Source organism: Eurosta solidaginis, unplaced genomic scaffold (genome assembly GCF_040869045.1).
Source record: "Eurosta solidaginis isolate ZX-2024a unplaced genomic scaffold, ASM4086904v1 ctg00001070.1, whole genome shotgun sequence".
Taxonomy (NCBI): Eukaryota; Metazoa; Arthropoda; class Insecta; order Diptera; family Tephritidae; genus Eurosta; species Eurosta solidaginis.
In genome coordinates this window covers 213,294-234,656 of record NW_027137033.1, presented here as the reverse complement: position 1 = coordinate 234,656, position 21,363 = coordinate 213,294, and the positions used below count along the sequence as shown (strand labels likewise).

The 21,363-nt window shown below is 38.5% G+C and overlaps 1 long non-coding RNA gene across 1 annotated transcript in view; it reads right to left on the bottom strand.

The window, feature by feature from the left end:
• Window positions 1–1,983: 1,983 nt before the first annotated feature.
• Window positions 1,984–21,363, bottom strand: part of LOC137236033 (uncharacterized) — a 94,242-nt gene continuing 74,862 nt past the window's right edge. The window contains exon 3 of the long non-coding RNA XR_010948223.1: window positions 1,984–2,063. This is a non-coding gene — a long non-coding RNA (uncharacterized lncRNA). The remainder of the gene's footprint in view (window positions 2,064–21,363) is intronic.

Sequence of the window (21,363 nt, the reverse complement as noted above, 5' to 3'; positions counted from 1 at the left end):
ACATGGGGGAAGACCTTCCAGGTCTTGCAGTAACGTGCCATGGTTGACCGTATCAAAAGCTTATGATAGGTCTAGCGCAACGAGTACTGTTCTATGGTGGGGATTTTGATTTAAACCGCAATTTATCTGGGTGCTGATGGCGGGACGTCCTAGGGCGTGAACAGCAAGGAGCCACAAAAGATTTATAGAAGTTACGTGGCGTCTGGTTTTGGGATCTAGCCCAGAACAACCTGTCCGATGCAACCATACCTTACACGTGACACACTGACGAGAGTATGACCGTCCTAAAAAGATTCTTTTCTGACAGATGCAGCAAAACTATTTCTCAGGACCGGGGTCAGGAGACGGACCCGGATTGGGTTCGATACCTTCCCGGACCAAGAGAATATGGAGCAGTCCCGCTGCAAGGAGCTGCTGGGAGGATGACGCTCCGGTACACAGAACCGACGGCCTTGGGAAGCGCTGTTTCGATGCTCTTAACTATGTGTCACGTTTCAAGTTTCTAGCTCAATGGCAAGTCCAATGAAAGTTGATCGCTATGCCCCTCCCCCTCTCTGCGTTTTTCTGAGTACCTCCATCCGTGATCCCCATTTTGGAACTTTTTGCAATAGCCTCTAGTTTCCTACGACATTTGATTTTTTTTTTATTATCTCCATAAGTGTGCATCCTAGCGGAATTTTTTGCTGTATTGTCGCAGTGCACTGACCTAAGTGTAAGGTTTCAAGTTTCTACCTCAATGAAAAGTTACACAAAAATCGATGGCAAGCGTCCACATGTTCTAAGTGGATTTTCTATACATCTTAAAATACCTTGATCCCATCTCCAACTGGAAGTCATTTTTTTTAATATTACAAGCTAATGAAGCCGGAAGCTTTGTTCAAAACTAGAAACGTTTTTTAAAACTCAGAAGCAAAATTTCCAAGTTCACTCAAGAATTTTCACGGTCCCTGTACCACCAAGCAAAAGTAGTTTCCCCTGTGTTGCATTGACATGATGTTCTGAAGTATATTTTTAGTTTTAGGAATATAGCTTGACGGGAAGCAACGCAAATAGCGGTCGCAAGATTCCACATATTGTAAATGGACTTTCTAAATATCTCTAAATATCCCGACCCCTGTCGCATGGAAAAAACTTGTTTATCCTAAATATTAGAACCTAATCGGGCCAAAGCTTCATTCTGGGTTATCGGGAAGTTGCTTAAAGCTCGAAAGCAACAATTCAAAGTTAATATTATTTTTTGAAAATTCACGATCCCTGGACCACCTAGCGAAAATTTTTCCTCTTATGTTCTGTAGGCTCTAAACTAGTTGTTATTTTGAAGTATCTATCCCTATGGGAAGTTACTCAAGTAGCGGCCGCAAGATTCCACATGTTGTAAATGGGCTTTCTAAATATCTCTACCCCTGTCCCGTATGAAACCCCTTTTAACATAAATATTACAACCTAGTAGATCCCGAAGCTTCGTTCAAGGTTTCAGGTATCTGGGTTATTGGGAAGTTCTTTAAAACACGAAAGCAAAATTTTCAAGTGTGGACGATTTTTTCAATTTCCGCGATCCCTGGACCGCCTAGCAAGCATTTTTTCCTCATGTAAAATTGTCATCGGGTTCTAATGTGTTTTACAAATTTCAAGACTCCAGCTCCCCGGGAAATTACTCAAAAACGGAAATTTGTGGGAAAACATAAAACGAAATTAATATAAAAGAAGTAAAAATAGCATCGATCAACAAAATTAAAAAAGCAGAAGATGAAGACATTCCCTTCTATTGCCAGCGTCGATTGCTAAGCGACAATCCATTAATTTAATAATGTATTAAAAGAATGTTATATACACGGAAAGCAAAAAAATCTTCAACAGTTTTTCAATTAATTCGGTCCAAACGATTATTTTGCACGATATCAAAAAAAAATGTGGAACGGCACTTGCAATAGTTGGGATTACCTGGTGCTGATTAATCAATCTTGTTTTAAAAATAGTACCTACCCCAGGGGTTTGAGCTTGAGGGCCATACGGGTAGCGCGTCCATTCCAAAGTAGCTTCTCTTGTTGTATCCAGAAGTATCACTTAAAACCCATTAATAAGAGAAGTATTATAACATATATTTTTATATTGATTTGTATATATACATATATATTAGGCTGTTTCTTATTATACATATTAAACCATTTCGATTTCAAACCGCTTGCTAAAAAGTTTGTGTTTCTCCTTCTCAGAACTGGTACAGAAAGTCGTGCAAATTTATAAATCCCTATAAGTTGTCTTGTAATGAAAAATTAAGCTTTGAATAAGTTATTTTAAAACGGTGTTTTAATACATTTTTAAATATATATATATGAAAATACTAAAGAAAAAGAAGAAAAAAAGAGCTAGATAGATAATTAATTGAGCATCGCACTGCGACCATTGGTCTATTGTGCCCTAGAGAAGAGCTATGTCAACAAATTTGGATGAATCATGAAGTCGAGGGATCGTTTCATTTCTATCTCAAAAATGTTGGCTGATGACAAACCAGGAAGTGCACGCCCAAAGCGATGAGCAGACGCCCTGAATTAGGAACAACCGATAGATGTAAACAAGAGTTGCGAAAATAGCCAAAACCACACCTACGCAATTCACACGAATGAAGCTGAGAAATGGTATTAAAACGTTCAAAAAGAAATCATTTCCAAGAAGAAGTGGAAAACAGACGTCAAAAAGCGTTTGCGCATAAGCTCTACGAGATCAAATTGGCAAACCAAAATTTTTGTGTGATTATGGACGACAAAAAGTATTTTAAAATGGACCTATAACGTTGCCGGGTTCCCAATTCTACCTCTTGCAGTCTGAAGAGGACATTCCTTATTCGAAAAAAAAACAATACAAAATTTTGGCAGAAATGTTCTGATTTGACAAGCTATTTATGAAAGCGGGCATAAATTCATGCCGCTCTTGATGATGAGAACAATCAACACAGAAATTTACGTGAACGAGTGTCTTCAAAAATGTCTTTTTACGCATGTTCGTCCAAAATTGTTTAGAAAATAATATTGTGTTAGCAAAACTTGTTAGCAAAAGCTTGAATGTACCCAAAGCCCAAACTTTTAAAAATTGGAAAAACAACGAAAATAATGACAGAAGTAAAATGATGGTGAATAGCATCACAAAAATTTTACAGAATCGTTATACAAAACTTGATGTCGGGTATCTCGAGAAAAGTTCCGTTATACAGAGAGCAACGCGTAAATTGATACAATGTCCTTACCTGTCAATGATAAGAAATATAATAAAAGTACAAACAAAGTACTTGTTAGCAGTTTATGGGCATTTTTCAATTTGCAGAACTTTTTGTACCATTTCTTAATGTACAATTTACCTATCGAGCGAGATTCAGTGGGCGGACACTTCTAACAATGTATAAAAATACTTGAAATAAAGAAACAAAATTTGCATCTTATTATTACTGACTGGTACTTTTATTCTATTCTACTCTATTATATCAGAAAGCACGTGGTACATTCTAAGACATCATAGTACAGAAATATAAAAAAACCGCAGCACGTAGGTAAAACATCTACTTAATGAATTTTCCGTTTTTGTTATAAAAAGGTGTCCGCGATGGAGATATCTTGGCCTTGAGGTACTCTAAAATGTCACAGCCCAAGAGGCTGTTCGTCCATTGCCAAATGTTATTGAATAACACGCCGATCTTACGTGAGGAATGGTTATCAAGTTTACTACATACAACTCCGGCGTATGTTACTATTGGTAAGACCAGCTGTAAAGCAAGTTGAAGACGTGTGTCAGTTGGAGTATAAAATGCAGATTTACAAAGATTTCTTAAAGTAGCATACACCTTGCCTATAACAGAGTTAATGTGGTATGTACAGGTTAGGTTGAACTGGCCGGCCCACGAGGATCTCACATAGACTGAATGAGTCTGTAGTGTTACCAGAAGTTTGTGTTTAACGACCAAACTGAAAACCCCTATCAAAAACCAGGACCTATGTTATAAAATAACTCCATCCTCTTGGAAAATACTAGAAGCTTCCACTTGCTGCTTCTAGATCTAACAGCTGTATTACTCCTAATAGCTGGAGTATTAGCCTGGCAAGCGCAGGGCATGAGGGAAGATTGTGTTCGATCGTTTCCACCTCCAACCCGTACTTCCAACATCTGCTATCACTGACCAAGCCTAATTTAAAGGCATGTGACGCTAGAAGGCAGTGTACAGTCAGAATGCTTGTCATGAGTCTACAGTTCTCTCATTTTAATGATAGAAGCAACTTTGTTAGTCTAAGGTTGTAAGACCTACACTAATCTTCGACACTTTACAGCCCCGCCTTACCCGCTTGGTCGATCATGTGCACCTCTCGCCTTCGCTTAATCTCGCACAGTCCAATTGGGACGTCTACGGAGCAAGCTTCAAGGGATGCGCCCTTTTTAGCTGGTTCATCTGCTTTTTCACTCCCATCTATTCCCATATGCCCTGGGCCCAATATAGATGTATGCTTCTCCCTGTCCCGATTCTCTCCAGAGACTGCTTACACTCTAACTCGCATGTATGTAGATGCTGTGCAATGCGAGATTATTGCCTTAATTGCTGCTTGACTGTCAATATAAAAGTTAACACGGTTGCAGCTTAAGCTATTCTCTTCCAGTATTTCTACTGCTTTAGTTTCGGCTAATAATTCCGCTTGGACAACGCTATAGTAACCCGGCAGCCTATAGGATCTGTTTATTTCCGGATCAGCACAGTATACCGCAGACCCTGCTCCTTCCACTACTTTGGAACCATCTGTGTACACATGTATCGCCTCGTCCTCCATTTGAGCACTTTGCGCCAACCGTCCACCTCTATTGTGGCTTTCAGATCTCCCTCGAAGCGCAGATAGGGAATCAGGTAGTCTGTTCGTCTTGTTGTTGATGACGCTATACTACTTGGCCGTATGGTCGGCGCTCAAGCTGCCCCGAAGCACCGAGTCTGGTTGCTTTTGCTAACGCTATGTTCTTTGCTACCAGGTCTACAGGTGGGATGTGGAGAATGGCATACAGTGCAGCCGTCGGTGTTGTTTTCAGGGCTCCCGTAATGCTAAGCATTGATAGTCTGTGTATACGCTTCCGGGTATATGGGGTGGGTTTCCCTCTTCACCTTTCACAAATAAAACCAATACACTTCCTTTAAAAATCAACAAAACAACTTTATTTACTGATGTAAAATCAAATAAAACCAACATAAATTAATGACTTTGCCTTCTTTATATACGTAAATAGGGTATTTTATATTTTAAATCACTCAAACTTGCACAATAGCGTATTCCGCGAAAGAGGCTGGCGATAGATCGACGGTAATTAGCGAACTGACTTTTTCTTCAGTTTTCTGTACCGCTAGGAGTCAGGAAACTCTTTAATGTATATACGTATACGGGTACAACCAAGCAGGTTCCTCCTGGACAAGAACGCTTAGGTATGCCCCTGTCCACATGCAAGCTAATGCTAAAAGAGCATATCTACCGTCAAGCCGACGAAAGATGGCTACAAACACCGGGATGTCGAACATCGAAAGAAACCTGGCCTAAATGGGATCCTAAAAGGTCCCGTCATGTGTACAACCTAAGAAGGGATACAATTTCTACACTTGTGGGGGTACTAACGGGTCATTGCCTCATAGGTAGGCATGCAGAAAGGCTAGGAGCGCCTTATCGTCGTTGCTGTAGGAGTTGTAAAGAAGATGAGGAGGAGGAAACGGTGGTTCACCTCATTTGCAACTGCCCAGCGCTAAGCGGAGCACGGCAGCGCTTTCTGGGAGCTCCATTTCTTGATACTATGAGCCAGGTTGTGGAGCATGACGTCAAGGACCTGGTAGCTTTCATCAGGTCCTCAAAATGGTTCGAAGAGGAAAGGTAGCGGTGTTTTTCGTGGTATCGCAACGGGCCTAGTACTACTGGCCTAAGTGTGCCCTCGGGCAGCCACCCTAACCTAACCTAACCTATATACGTATATGTGTAGAAATATTAATATTTCGGCAACGGTAAGTAAATTCATTGTTTACAGGGTGGTTCATTAAGGTAAGTATTTTAACACCTTTGCAGGGTATTTCATTAGGTAGGTATTTTATCAAAAGGTAATATTAGCAAACGTAAGTATCTTAAAAATAGTCAATATTTCAATACTTCTTGTTAAAAATTGATTTTGTAAAATCATTGTAGACTACAATTTATAGGTCAATTAAATTTGAGCTCATGTCTCTGGATTCAGGAAGAGCCACAAGGAAACAGCACTCAACATGGTTATTGCAGAATGGAAAGAAGATATATAAGATAAAAAAATTGTCTTCTTAGACTTGAAACGGGCCTTTGAAACAGTTGATAAACGGGAATTGTTGAATGTTTTGTTCAAAACTGGTGTCAGAGGAAAGACTTTGGAATGGTTCCGAAGTTATCTCAGCGACAGAAAGCAAAGGGCGGTAATTGGAAACGCAGTCTCATCGGTTGTGGATGTAGATATCGGATTGCCACAAGGTTCAGTACTTGCACCGATACTATTTACATTGTACATAAATGACATAAAAAAATGCTTAAAATATTGCAATATACGTCTATTTGCGGATGATGCACTGCTCATCATCAATGAGAAATATGCCAACTGTGCAATGCAGAAAGCTCAAGAAGATCTTGACTCTCTATACAACTGGTTGTGCCTTAAAAAATTGAAGTTAAATATAGATAAGACTAAGTTCATGGTATTTTGCAAAAAACGGAACATCATACGTAATAACGATTTAAAAAATATAACCCTGAAGATAAAAAACAATTTAATTCAAAGAGTAAATGAAATGAAGTACCTAGGAGTTTTAATTGATGAAAACCTGAATTTTGGAGAACATATAAATTATCTTGAAAGAAAAATTGCGCAGAAAATAGGTTTCATGTACAGAACATGCAAACATATTAGTCAAAATCATAAAATAAGGGTGTATCGTTCAATTATTGAGCCGCACTTTATATACTGTCCTATAATTCTGCTGATAGCGAGTGATATGCAAATTAAAAGACTACAAAGACAACAAAACAAGGCAATGCGATTTATAGTAAAATGTCCCCCAAGAACATCAAAAACTATAATGCTGAATCGGTTAAACTGGCGTAGTATAAAATAGTCAATAAGTTACTTCACTTTGAAATGTATACATCATGTAAGATTAGGAATGCTACCGAGTTACCTGAGCAACAAAATATTATATAATCACGAGATCCGTAGTTATGGAACTAGATACTGCAATAATATACGACTTCCTAGAGTAAGAACAGAGTTCGCAAAGAAGACTTTAGAATACACTGGGTACAAAATGTACAATGAACTACCTACTGAGGTAAAAGATTGTGAAAATATTAATAAGTTTAAAGTAAAATTATTTTTATATTGTAAAACACTTAATATTTAATGAAACAAATGTTTACTTAACATCAACTAGGTCTTAAAGACCGTAATAAATAAATATAATAATAATTGGCGGCCGGCCTGCTCCGATAAGGGAAGCAACAACTTCTGCATCTCCTCCAAAGTGTTAACCGCTGTTGAAAACAAATTCCTCAAGCGCTTCTGAGTGGTATTATTGTCTGCCCGTTTCTTCTTTGCTTTTAAAATTACAGTCCTTTTTTTGTCTTCGTTTTCGGTGCTGGAGTCAGGGGTTTATTGTTGAATCGTTTCCGGCGTTCTTCCTTTGGCCGCTCACGGTGAAGCAGCGTGTGGTGAGCGAGGTCATATCGGCGGCAGCTATCAAGGGAGCAGCATGCGCCCGTAACATGGGGTTTTGCCAAACAATTTATACAATATTTGTGAGCCCGCAACAACTCATAGCGTCCGCCCGGGGTCATAGCCATAAACGCATGACAGTATCGCAACGAATGCCTTTGGCAACACAGCCGGCATATGCTGAAGTTTCCATAACGTGGCCTGCCAAGAAAAGTCTAAATAAAGGTGGGTCAATTGAGAATGGGTGTAGAGAGTGGGATGTTATGTGAATCCCTAGAGTTGATAAGATTTGGAGAGATATATAGGGTGAGGGTGGAGAATCTATTCTGCTAGGGGAAGTACACACACTTTTGCTATGGGGCGTTTGTATATTCCGTCTTGAGTTCGGACATCTACTACTCAAACGTTTTCGTCCGAGCAAGGGTGGGGTCGGATGATGAGTCCAAGTCGCATTCATTGGGCGGAAGAAGGTCATCCTTGACACCACTAGATCACCTTCTCTGACGTTTGCCTGCTGATCCTTCCATTTGGTCCGCTTATGGAGTCCTTTGAGATATTCATTTTTCCAACGCGTACTAAACTGATGATGAAGGATTTGCAATTTCTGCCCTTTGTATGTGAGTGACAGATTTTTAGAGTTGGGTTCAGGTAGGGAGAGTAACGGAGCGCCACGGAGGAAATGTCCACGAGTCAGGCCGAGTAGATCATTCGGATCGTGAGACATCGGAGGTAGAGGCCTAGAATTAAGGACTGCTTTAATTCTTGTAAGGAGTGTAGTGAATTCCTCAAACGTAAACTTGTGGCTTCCTGCCACCCTGAGCAAATGGGTTTTAAAAATTTTGACGGCTGCCTCCTATAATACGCCCACGTGTGGAACGTAGGGTGGTATGAACTGCCATGACAGTCCGTGAGTAGCATATTTCTGAGCTACGTCGAAGGCGGCTTCCTTGATGAAAGAGGTGAGTTCCTTCTGAATGGCACGACTGGCCCCGATGAATGTTTTGCCATTATCCGACATTACTTTATGAGGAAGTCCGCGATGACTAACAAAACGAGCGAATGCCGCTTTAAATGTGGCGATGGACAAATCTGAGCAGACTTCTAGATGTACTGCTTTGGTCGAGAAGCAGACAAATACACAGACGTAGGCCTTTGCGTAAGATGCTTTCCGCAGAGTAGAGGTTTTAACCGAGAAGGGTCCAGTAAAGTCAACGCCGGTGGAAGGGGAGGGAAAAGGTGGGTCTTTCAGCAGGTAGTGCGGCCATTATTTGAGATTTGGCCTGTTGCTTGTAAATAGTGCATCTTTTACAGTAGAATATGCACTTCTTCACCTTTTGTTTAAGTCGAGGGATGTAATACTCCTGTTGTATCAGGCGTGTTCTCAATTCTTGCATGCAAGAGGGTGGAGTGGGTAAAATCTAAAACTAAGGATGAGAACCTCGAACTTTCGGGAATGATAATAGGGTAGCGCTCATTGTCGCTCAAGTCAGCATTTGCAAGTCGACCGTTCACCCGCATTATGCCTCATTCGTTGAGCATAGGTTTTAAGGGTAATAAAGGTCATTTTTTACTCAGGGGTTTTCTGGACTGTATGTAGATCAGCAATGACTTCAGGGTAATATTTTTGTTGTGTCGTCCGTATAAGACTTCCTCTTGAGATAGGGTGACCGTTTTGGGGATATTGTAACATACATATATATACATTGCATGCATCTAAGACGGCTCACGCACCATAGTGCATTTGACACTTTGGTTGCATCGTTAGTATGAATGTGTTTAATAGAAGCAACGCAAAAATATTTACGTTCCCACAGCAAGACACGTGCGTTACTTGAGCTGCCCTTAGTAAATACGCCACGATCATTTACTATGTACATACGTTTTGATCGCTCATGCAATGTGTATGTACGTATGTTTAGCATGTAGGAATTTTAGTGAATAAGAAATTGTTTAGAATAATTTACTATAAATAAGCCGAAAATTGTTTTAATAAAGACACTTACACTTGGTGCTGCAATACGGCACTACCCAAACTTCTTTGCGTTTTATTTCTCTTTAAAACAAACTTTACATAACAATCCTGCCAGATCTGCGGAATATCGCAGAATCCCTCTAAAAATCCTGAGATGCTGAAATAAAAGGCAGACTCCCTTTAGAGTCCTTCTCAATTCTCCTTAAACTCACTCCAATGGCTGCTGCTTGCAGACCAATTTTAAACAAGTAACGCGCTTACACGAATGAAGTGAAAACACAAGCATAGCAGGGTGGAATAAGAAATCCCGCAGCACTGGTGAATGATCAACTTATACCAAGCATAACAGGGTGGAATAAGAAATCCCGCAGCAAGGGTGAACGACCAATTTATATGGACGAAATTTATGTGGACGAAAACACCAAGGAAGCGACTTATTATTTAATTATAGTTATCCGTATGAATTTTGAATATTTCCCTATACTTTCTAGAAGCTTATGGCAACTTAAATCGGTGTAAGCTTCAATTTTTTAACAACCCGAAAAAATTCTTTAGTTTTGTCAATTCTAAGAGAAAAAGCTCAGGATTTCCGTCTGCTTTTGCTTATGGTTGAAAGAACGCAAGCTCGGATGATGATGTTGCCAACTTATTTGCTGAATACTTTAAGTCGGCATATTAATCTCAACTTTTTCAATCGGATCTCTATCCTTACACTTTAGAAAGTTCTAATTGTATTCTGGTTCCTGTCATAGATATAGATACTGTTCTGAAGAGTCTTCTGGAGTGGAAACCAATTACTTCTCTGGGTCAAGATGTTGTTCCTAGTTGTGTTCTAAAGTTTTCCGCTGTTAACTTATCTAAGCCGGTCCTTATTACACTATCTCTTGAATATTCTGTATTCCCTTCAATTTGGAAGCAATCATTTATTATTCCCTTGCATAAGATAGGTAGTAGGTCCAATATCGAGAACTACAGGGGCATAGCTAAACTTTCGGCTATTCCTAAAATGTTTGAAAAGATCATCACCTGCCAAATTCAATGTGTATGTACTTCTTTATTGTCACCCAGCCAACATAGTTTTGTGTGTAGAAGAACAACTACAACCAACTTGTTTGAGTTCACCTCTCTAGTCATGGATGGATTTTTATCCAATAAGCAAACCGATGTTATTTATACCGACTTCAGCAAAGCATTTGATTCTGTTAATCATGAGCTTTTAACTCATAAACTTGACTTACTGGGTTTTTCGAAGAATTTATTACATTGGCTTCGGAGCTATCTCTTAAATAGAACTCAGCGAGTTATGTTTAAAAACAGTCTCTCAGAGTCGATAGAAGTAACTTCTGGTGTGCCTCAGGGTAGCCATCTGGGTCCGTTACTTTTTACCCTCTTTATAAATGACTTACCAATGGTTATCTCGTATTCCCGTGTTCTAATGTATGCAGATGATGTTACACTATGCTATACATACTTGCCTTCTGACTCTTCCCGTTTGGATTTACTTCAGGCCGATTTGGACCCATTTCAATTATGGTGTACGGTAAATCTACTAGTTTTGAACTGCTGCAATTGTAAACTAATGACATTTCACAGAGTCAACCCAGTTTTAAAATCCTATATGCTAGATGGTGCTCCCTTGGAGCGTATATCTGTAGTATGTGACCCAGGTGTTCTTTTTGATGCGAAATTGAGCTTTAACATGCACATTTCATCTATAGTAAACAAGGCATCGGGTGTACTCGGATTTATTAAAAGATGGGCTAAAGAATTTGATGATCCTTATTTAACCAAGACCCTTTACACATCTTTGGTTCGCCCAATACTTGAGTATTGTTCCTGTATTTGGTCCCCGGGGTATAAAAATCATATAGATAGGATTGAATCGGTACAGAAGCAGTTTCTAATCTTGGCTTTACGCGGTCTTAACTGGGAATCAAATCAACATCTTCCACCTTATTGAAATATACTTCTTCTCATTAATTTGCCAACTTTAGAGAATAGAAGAACATTACTCGGGGTAATGTTCCTTCATAAACTGATTATCGGTGAGATAGACTCCACTGACCTTGTAAGCAGACTGAATTTTTCTGTTCCTGCGAGAACTACAAGTTACTACGTACTCTTTCATTTACCCATTCTACGGCGTAATTTTGCCAAATATAGCCCTCTTCGCAATTGGTGCTCACGCTATAACAAACTGTACAACTGCATTAGTTTTGAGCATTCGATTGCTACTATCCGTAAGGAAATACTCTCACGTCTGCCATGATATTTTTAAAAATTTTTAAATAAAATTTCAATTTTATTTCAATATTAACTTTAACAAATTTTTATTTTTGATTTGATTTATGTATTAATTAAAATTTAACTTAATTAATTTCATTGTTTATTATTTAAGTTTTTACTTTAAATTTTGTTTTTTACGCTTATGTTTTCTTTCCTTGTTATATGTATTGTATCTTATATCCAGTAGTAGACCGCTTTTTGTGTCTGTGTTGACTTTAATAAAAAAATAAATAAATAAATAAATAAATATTGAGAATGTTATTAATCCTTCAACTAGAATAGAGGAAAAAAAGAAGGAACAAAATTTTTGTATATATCTTTTTGACAATGGGAGGCCAAGAATCAAAAGTCACTAATCCAAATGCTAACGTGGTAAACACGGTTCAAATAATAGACCACACTGAAGCATTGGAAACCATAAAAATTTACCTTCTAGTTATTGTCGTTATTAGCGCTGTGAACTTATTTTTGAGATGCTATTCAACAAATAACAAAATTTTGCAAAAAAGAAGTACCAGAGCCGAGCAGACGGTCTGGACAAAGTCTAAATTCAAAAAAAAAAATAATAATAATAATAATAAAAAAAAATCTTTTTCTTTTTTTTGCAGAAAAGTCTTATAAATGCTTCATAAAAATATAACCATAACTGTAACTGCTTTGAAGCATCTCAGGATATATTGCAGTCGTTGAATATCATAGGCAAGGCTATACACGAGATATATAGCCAATTAACCCTCCGATGAGTGAGAAGGTCCCTAGGGACCTTTTTGCCTTTTCAAACTGAAATTACTCCTACTTCGGCCACTATAAACAATAAAAACAAAAAAAAAATTTTTTATATGAAAAAAACATGATTTACAAAAAAAGATCCGTAGGGACCTTTTCACACGGCCGTGAAGTTCAGAACTGTCACTCATCGGAGGGTTAATAGCCAGTCATCAGCTGGAAGTACACCAAATTGTTTCCAGTGTTAGGGATAAATTGGTGTCCTCACTAGCAAAATATTACATTGAGACGTTGATCCCAACGTCATATGAAAAAGCGATAGAAATAAACTTTGATGCCTTATTAGTGGAAACTCAACCCAATTTAGAGCAAACTCCAAAAACTGAAATTCTTCATAAAAATTCCCAAACAGAAAACGACAAAATGTTACAAACAGAAGTCGAGACTGCTGCGTCAATTCTGCCAGAATTTGATGGTAAAGGCGAGAACTTCCATAGTTTCTTGGATGTTTTGGATATCCTAGAACAAATTAAGGCTACCAGTGAGGCTATATCAGTTTCGATGATAAAAACAAAGCTGAAAGGAACGGCTAGAAACCTGTTAGGAACTGAAAGCACAATTGAAGCAATAAAACAAAACTCAAAACAGCAACAGGTGAATCAGTCCTGAACATACAGCAACGCAGAAAAACGGCCAATCAATATACTGCTGAAATTGAAAAACTGACAAAATCGTTGGAAGGAGCATACATATCCGACGGACTAACACCAGAGTTAGCAACCAAATATGGTACATAATCAGCTGTAAAAGCCATGTGCAAAAACTGCTCCAGCAATTATGCAGGCTGGAATGTTCGCCTCAATGAACGAAGCTGTATCAAAATTTACCAACAGTTGCACAGAAATAACTGGAAATCCAAATTCTCTTTTGGATATTCGCCAAAAAAATTACTTTCGAGGTAACTTCCGTAGGGGTTATCAAAATAATAATTGTAGAGGCAATCAGAGGCGCACATTCAACAATTATAATAACAATAACAGAGCAAATAACCAATAATGTGGTAGACATTTCGGACCGCGAGATTATAACCGTAATAATACCAGAAATGTCAGAAATGTTACCAAACAGGAAAACCAGCAAACTCCACCTCAATAAATAAAAAATTATGTTTTCAATTTACACCTCAATAGCTACATATCTTCCAGAACAACTCTGAATAACTCCATTTCAACCCTCCTAATCGATACAGGAGCAGATATTTCAATTATAACCAGTAAGGAAGGCTAAGTTCGGGTGTAACCGAACATAACATACTCAGCTGAGAGCTTTGGAGACAAAATAAGGGAAAATCACCATGTAGGAAAATTAACCTAGGGTAACATAGATATCAAATGGAAGGTATTAAAGAGTATTTTAAAAGGGAGTGGCCCTTAGTTCTATAGGTGGACGCCATTTCGGGATATCGTCATAAAGGTAGGCCAGGGGTGACTATATAATGCGTTTGTACGATATGGGTATAAAATGAAAGGTGTTAATGAGTATTTTAAAAGGGAGTGGGCCTTAGTTTTATAGGTGGACGGCTTTTTCGAGATATCGCCATAAAGGTGGACTACGGGTGACTATAGAATGTGTTTGTACGATATGGGTATCAAATGAAAGGTGTTAATGAGAATTTTAAAAGGGAGTCGGCCTTAGTTCTATAGGTGGACGCCTTTTCGAGATAAAGTAGGACCGTGGGTGACTCTAGAATGCATTTGTGCGATATGGGTATCAAATTAAGGGTATTAATGAGGGTTTTAAAATGGAGTGACCCTTAGTTGTAGGCCTTTTCGAGATATCGACCAAAATGTGTCGGGTACCGCTAATTTATTTATATATGCAATACTACGAACAGTATTCCTGCCAAGATTCCAAGGGCTTTTGATTTCGCCCTGCAAAAATTTTTAATTTTCTTCTACTTAATATGGTAGGTGTCACACCCATTTTACAAAGTTTTTTCTAGAGTTATATTTTGCGTCAATAAACCAATCCAATTACCATGTTTCATCCCTATTTTCATATTTGGTATAGAATTATGGCATTTTTTTGATTTTTCGTAATTTTCGATATCAAAAATATAGGCGTGGTCATAGTCGGACTTCGGCCATTTTTTATACCAAGATTAAGTGAGTTCAGATAAGTACGTGAACTAAGTTTAGTAAAGATATATCGATTTTTGCTCAAGTTATCGTGTTAGCAGCCAACGGAGGGACAGACCGTCGACTGTGTATAAAAACTGGGCGTGGCTTCAAACCGATTTCGCCCATTTTCACAGAAAACAGTTATCGTCATAGATCGTATGCCCCTACCAAATTTCACAAGGATTGGTAAGTTTTTGTTCAACTTATGGCATTAAAAGTATTCTAGACAAGCTAAATGTAATTTTGTTTGGAATTTTCTTTTATTTTTGTTTTTTTTTTTTAACCATATCATTACTGAAGTTGAATGTTGACATAATTTACTTATATACTGTAAGGATATTGAATTTTTTCTTAAAATTTGTCTTAAAAATTTTTTTTTTAAAAAGTGGGGTGGTCGTCATCCGATTTTGGGAATTTTTGTTTGGCTCACATAAAGTAATGTGAGTAACGTTCCTACCAAATTTCATCATGATATCCTCAACGACTGCCAAATTACAGCTTGCAAAACTTTTAAACTACCTTCTTTTAAAAGTGGGTGGTGCCCCGCCCATTTTCCAAAATTTTACTAGTTTTCTATTTTCCGTCAAAAGGTGAACCCACCTGCCAAGTTTCATCGCTTTATCTTTTGGTGATGAATTATCGCACTTTTTCTGTTTTTGAAATTTTCGATATCTGAGATGAGTGCCCAGGGACCTACGTACCAAATTTCATCAAGATACCTCAAAATTTACTCAAGTTATCGTGTTAACGAACAGACGGACGGACGGACATGGCTCAATCAAATTTTTTTTGATACTGATGATATTGATATATGGAAGTCTATATCTCGATTCCTTTATACCTCTACAACCAACCGTTATCCAATCAAAGTTAATATACTCAGTGAGCTCTGCTCAACTGAGTATAAAAAAGGGTCAAATTGACAGCAATGTCACAATTAATAATTTACAAAAAACAGATTTAAGAGGTATTGGTCAAGGTATAACAAGCACTATTGACACGGTTAAAGCAGATTTAAAAGATGAATATCTATTAATTAGACACAAAATTGACATAGGACAAGATAATTTCCCAATCCCATGCGATGGAATATTAGGATTAGATTTCATTAAAAAATATAATTGCATTTTAGGTTATCAAAAAGAAGGGGACACCCTAATACTAAGACCATATGATTACCCAGAAAACATAATAAGTAAAATAACTAATAAACCATCAATCAATAGCATTTCAATTCCCGCAAGATCAGAAGTAGCTCGACAAATTCACATCAAAAATAATAATTCCGAATTACTAATTCCACAACAAGAAATATCTGAAGACATCTTTATTGCAACCACCTTAGCAAATGCACATCAAATATTTGTTAGAATTATAAATACAACAGATAAAAATGCTCCAAGATTTCTATATACACACAGAAAATTTGAATTATTATACAATAATAAAAAATCATAAACTTGAAAATGAGGCCAACAGCAAAGAAAAATTAGAAAGATTGAATGAAAATTGGCCACACTTTGCAAATAAATCACTTAACGCATTATGTGCAGAATTCATTGACATTTTTTTTATTAGAAACAGAACCAATTACTACTAATAATTTTTACACACAAAAACTTCATATGAACGAGAATAACCCAGTTTACGTAAAAAATTATAGAATACCAGAAGCCCACAAGAGTGAAATTAATAAACAAGTAAAAATAATAATTAAAGACGACATAATAGAACCTTCAATTTCAGAATTTAATAGTCCAATTCTATTGGTGGCCAAAAAATCACTGCTAAATAAACAAGAAAAAAGATGGAGAATGGTTGTTGATTACGGACAAGTAAATAAAAAGCTAGCTGCAGATAAACTCCCGTTGCCAAGAATTGATGATATACTAGATCAATTAAAGCCCCGACACATAAGCACTTTTTCATATAGATGAGTTTAACACAAGCTTATGCATTATGAGTAGATTGCACCCATTTTTATGGAGAACGGCAGAATGAGCGACACTGGCGCCATCTGATATTGAAAAGTAGCCATCTCCCAAATTTTGTTACAAGCAAAGCATAAGAAGAAAAATGTGACATTTGTTTTGGTTAAGGGCGTTGACACACTTTGCAAGTGAATTTATTTTTCTCACTGGTTGGTAAATTTTCTAACATTTTTCGCAAGTAAAAACTGTAATATAACAAATGAATACGACACAAAATATGCTAGCAAGTATCTTTGTTGTATAGGGATAATGTTTATACCAGTGCTTTGCGAAATTTTTTATGTGAATGGGCAAGGCGAAATAAATTTCAATTGCCAAGTCTGAAGTTCGTTCAAATTTACAAACGCAACATCTTGGTTGATTGTGGCGATGTTATTGGAATGCATAAGCTTGTGTTAAGCGCATCTTTATGAAAAATTTCATTGTGTCACGGCCTTTAGGAAGAGCAAAATATTTTTTATACTTAGATTTAATGTCTGGTTTTCACCAAATAGAACTCAGCCCAGAGTCAAGAGACATTACATCATTTACAGCAGATGATGGCACATACCGCTTTAAAACTTTACCTTATGGCCTCAAAGTAGATAGATAGATAGATAATTAATTGAGGATCGCACTGCGACTATTGGTCTATTGTGCCCTCAGCTGCTTCACAACACCTCATCCAAGCCGACATCTTTGATGAACCCTAGCAGTTCACCTGGCTTGAGGGATTTGATGTGAGAATGCTCTGGTCATGGTGAGCCCATAAACTTAGCTCTGCGTCTTGAGATTGCGTCACACACCAGGAGTATATGGTTCGCCGTCTCCGCTGATCGATCACAAAATCGGCATATGTTGCTCGATATTATACCCATCTTTTTGCTTATGCCAGTGTTCTTCTCTCTTTTCCCTCTCTTCTACTAATAGATGCCCTCTAATTTCTCTGGCCAGGCTGTCCGCCTGCTCATTACACTCAACTCCCCTGTGGCCAGGAACCCAGGCCAGCAGTAGTTCATTGTGTTCTCCTAGTTGATTTAGCTTTTCAACGCACTCAAGGACCAGTGCTGATTTTATTTCAGACGCCGATATCGCCTTGAGGGCGGTCTGACTGTCACTGAGTATGGCAATAGTTTCATTGGAGTATTCGCGCTGAAGGTTCAGGCCAGTACACTGGCTTATGGCGAATACTTCCGCTTGAAAAATGCGTCTTCGAGCCATCGGTATACCATACTATTCTATTTAGCTGATGAATGTTCTCAATTCTGTTTCCTCATACCTACACTTGTCTCCCAGTTCTATTTTGTATCTTTTCTCAAAAACTATCTGCCTGAGTATATCATCCCTCGGGAGTTGAGAGATTGGGATCCTCTCTTTCAATTCCTCCATGTTCCGGGACGATATGACTTTACCTTTGCCCGAACCCTCCTTGACGATATCCAGGAGGGTTCGCTTGGCTGACTGCTCTACTGATATATGTAGCGGGGTTAGATCGAGGATAGCCCCCAGCGCCGTTGTAGGGCATGTGCACATAGCTCCAGTGATGCATACACCTGCTAGTCGCTGAAGTTTTGACAGTGCTTGCCTCGTCGTCGCCCGAGTTGTTCTCGATGCCCAGGCTATCGAGCCATATGTTATTATAGGTTTTACTATCATGGTATACATCCATCTAGCCCCATGATTTGCCTGCTAGACGTTTGCATACCATGATGGACCTCGTGGCCCTAGCTCTCATGGAGTCGAAGTGTTGTTTCCATAGGAGCTTAGTGTCGAAATTGACCCCCAAGAATTTCACAGCGGTTCCATATTCTAGTGCCACGCCATCTATTGTTATTGCTCTCAGGGCTGGTAGGACCCTTCTTCTGGTGAAGGGGATGATGGTTGTCTTAGATGGGTTGATGTTAAGCCCCACACTGGAGCACCATCCCCTTGTGATATTCAATGCTCTTTTTATTATGTCACAGAGCGTACTCTCGAATTTACCTCTTGCAATTATGACGATGTCGTCAGCATATCCTTGGCATCTTATGCCACTGTTTGATAGCTTTTGCAGGAGCTCCACAGAAGGGGTGACAGAACACCTCCTTGGGGGCACCCACTCCTGGTATTAACCTTAACTGCGCTGTTACCTACATGGACTTCAGCGATTCTTGTGCGGAGTAGATTGTCAATCCATCTCTGGATAGGCATCTGAATTCCTCTTCTCTGCAGTGCTATGTTTACGCTTTCGTGAGATGTGTTGTCAAGGCACCCTCGATATCAAGGAAAACGCAAAGCACTGTTTCCTCTGTTTCGAACGCCCTCTGTATTTCAGATGTTAATTGGTACATATCTGTGTCCGTGGATCTACCCGCTCTGTACGCATGCTGGCTATGATGTAGGGGCCAGCTATTGAGGGCGTTCGACCTAATTTCTTGGTCTATTATCTTTTCCATTACCTTCAAGACAAAGGAGGTTAGACTTATTGGTCTGAAGGACTTTGCTTGTGAATAGACCTTTTTTCCTACTGCCTGGTATGAAAACCACGTTTTCTCTCCTCCACATAATGGGTATGTATCCCAGTGCCAGGCTATCTCTCATGATCCTGGTGAGATGTGGGATAATCTGTGTTCCTTGCTGCTTTAGCGCCGGGTAGATGCCAACTACCCCCGGAGACTTGTATTTCTCAAAGGATTCCACTGCCCATCTGACTCTGGCCTCAGAGAAGAGGGAGTTGGCTAATTGCCAGTCTGATGGGGTTGGTTTCACTCTGGGGAATACAGGTTGCGTTACTTGCGGAGAGGCACCCGGAAAATGCGGTTGTGGCAGGGCCTTTGCTCGCTCCTCCCCTGTTCCTGTATAGGTACCGTCCGGGAGCCTAATTGCTAGGTTAATCTCTCTCTGCTATTTGGCTAAGGCCTTGTGAAGCTCGCTGCAGGTGTGCTTGAAATTCCCTCACAGAAATTCCTGAAACTTTCCCTTTTAGCTTTCCTTATCTTATTGCTTATTGTACTTTCTCAGATTGTATTCCTCCCAGACGCCGGTCCTCCTTGCCACGTTAAAAAGTTTTCTGACTTTCCTCCTTAGTGACGTCAGATCATGCGACCACCAGGGGGTTGTCTTTTTACCTTTAACTATGGAGACTCGGCAACTGGAGTTGTAGGCATATATCATTATCTGATTTGCCCTGTCCACTCTGCTCTCTAACTCGGTATAATTGGTGCTTCTGCACTTGTTCTTGAGGCTATCTACGTTAGCCTCTGTAATTCTTTTGTAGCTGTCCCAGTCTGTTGTCCTGGGATTTGTTTTAGGGTTGGCTTGCCTCGATACAGCACACAGCTCAAACCTTATGATCCTGTGATCCGAAAGGGAGGGTTCTTCCGAGATCCTCCATTTCGTGGTCATCTTTTCAGTTAGGTTGTTGCCGAGTGTTATATCAAGGACTTCTGCCCTAGCTCTTGTAACAAACGTCGGTTTACTCCCGACGTCTTTCCAAAAACGAGTTCAAGCGGACAATACCCATGAACAGTGGATGGCGTTGTATTATAGCAATACGAAAAATATCTGAGGTATTCATCCCAATTGTATTTGTCAATGGATATGTATGAACGTACATATGCATTGAATGTTCTATGACTACGTTCAACTGTGCCTAATGTTTGATGGTGATAGGGTGTTGAGGTTTTATGCTCTATTTTTAAAAGTTTGCACAATTCCTCAAATAAACTATTTTTGTATTCGGTTATGTGTTTGCTTAACTAATACTACGTTTTTACTTAGATATTCAGGTACATTTTCACTTTTAATATTAAATATAAACTTCATAGCGTGAAAAAAAACTTTTGCTAGACACTTAACCAGTTCAAACTTCTCAGCTTATCAGCCGTATGAGTATCTCTATGTTTTTTAAGAATAAATCTCATACATCTGTTTGGCATCTTTTGGAGTTTATCTATTTCTTTGTCTGACACAATGAATAGAATAGATGGGCAGTATACAAAGTGCGGTTCTATAATGGACTTATATATAATTATTTTGTACTTTTTTTGAATATATTTGGATGTTCTCTGCATAACCCCAATTTTTTTCGCAAATTTTTCGACTGTGTAGTTTATATGTTCCTAAAACTTGAGTTTGTTATCAATTATAATTCCCAAATATGTTATACTGTCAACTTTTTGTATGCTTTCATCATTTATTTTAAAACCAATTATATCCTCCTCATTAACGTTCCTCCTTGTTATTATAATAAATTTCGTTTTATTTATATTAAGTTTCAGTCTATTTCAGCACAACCATTTATACAGGTTATTCAGTTCATGTTGTATTTTAGAAAGTGCAGAATTAATATTGTTCTCACTAATAATTATTAATGCATCATCAGCGAATAGTTTACAATCAAGTTCTATACCAGTTATACCTATCGTTACATTTTTTTAATTAAGATCTCCCTATCAACTGTTTCGAATGCTCTTTTGAGGTCAAGGAAGACTGAGACAACCACTTTTTTATTATTTAA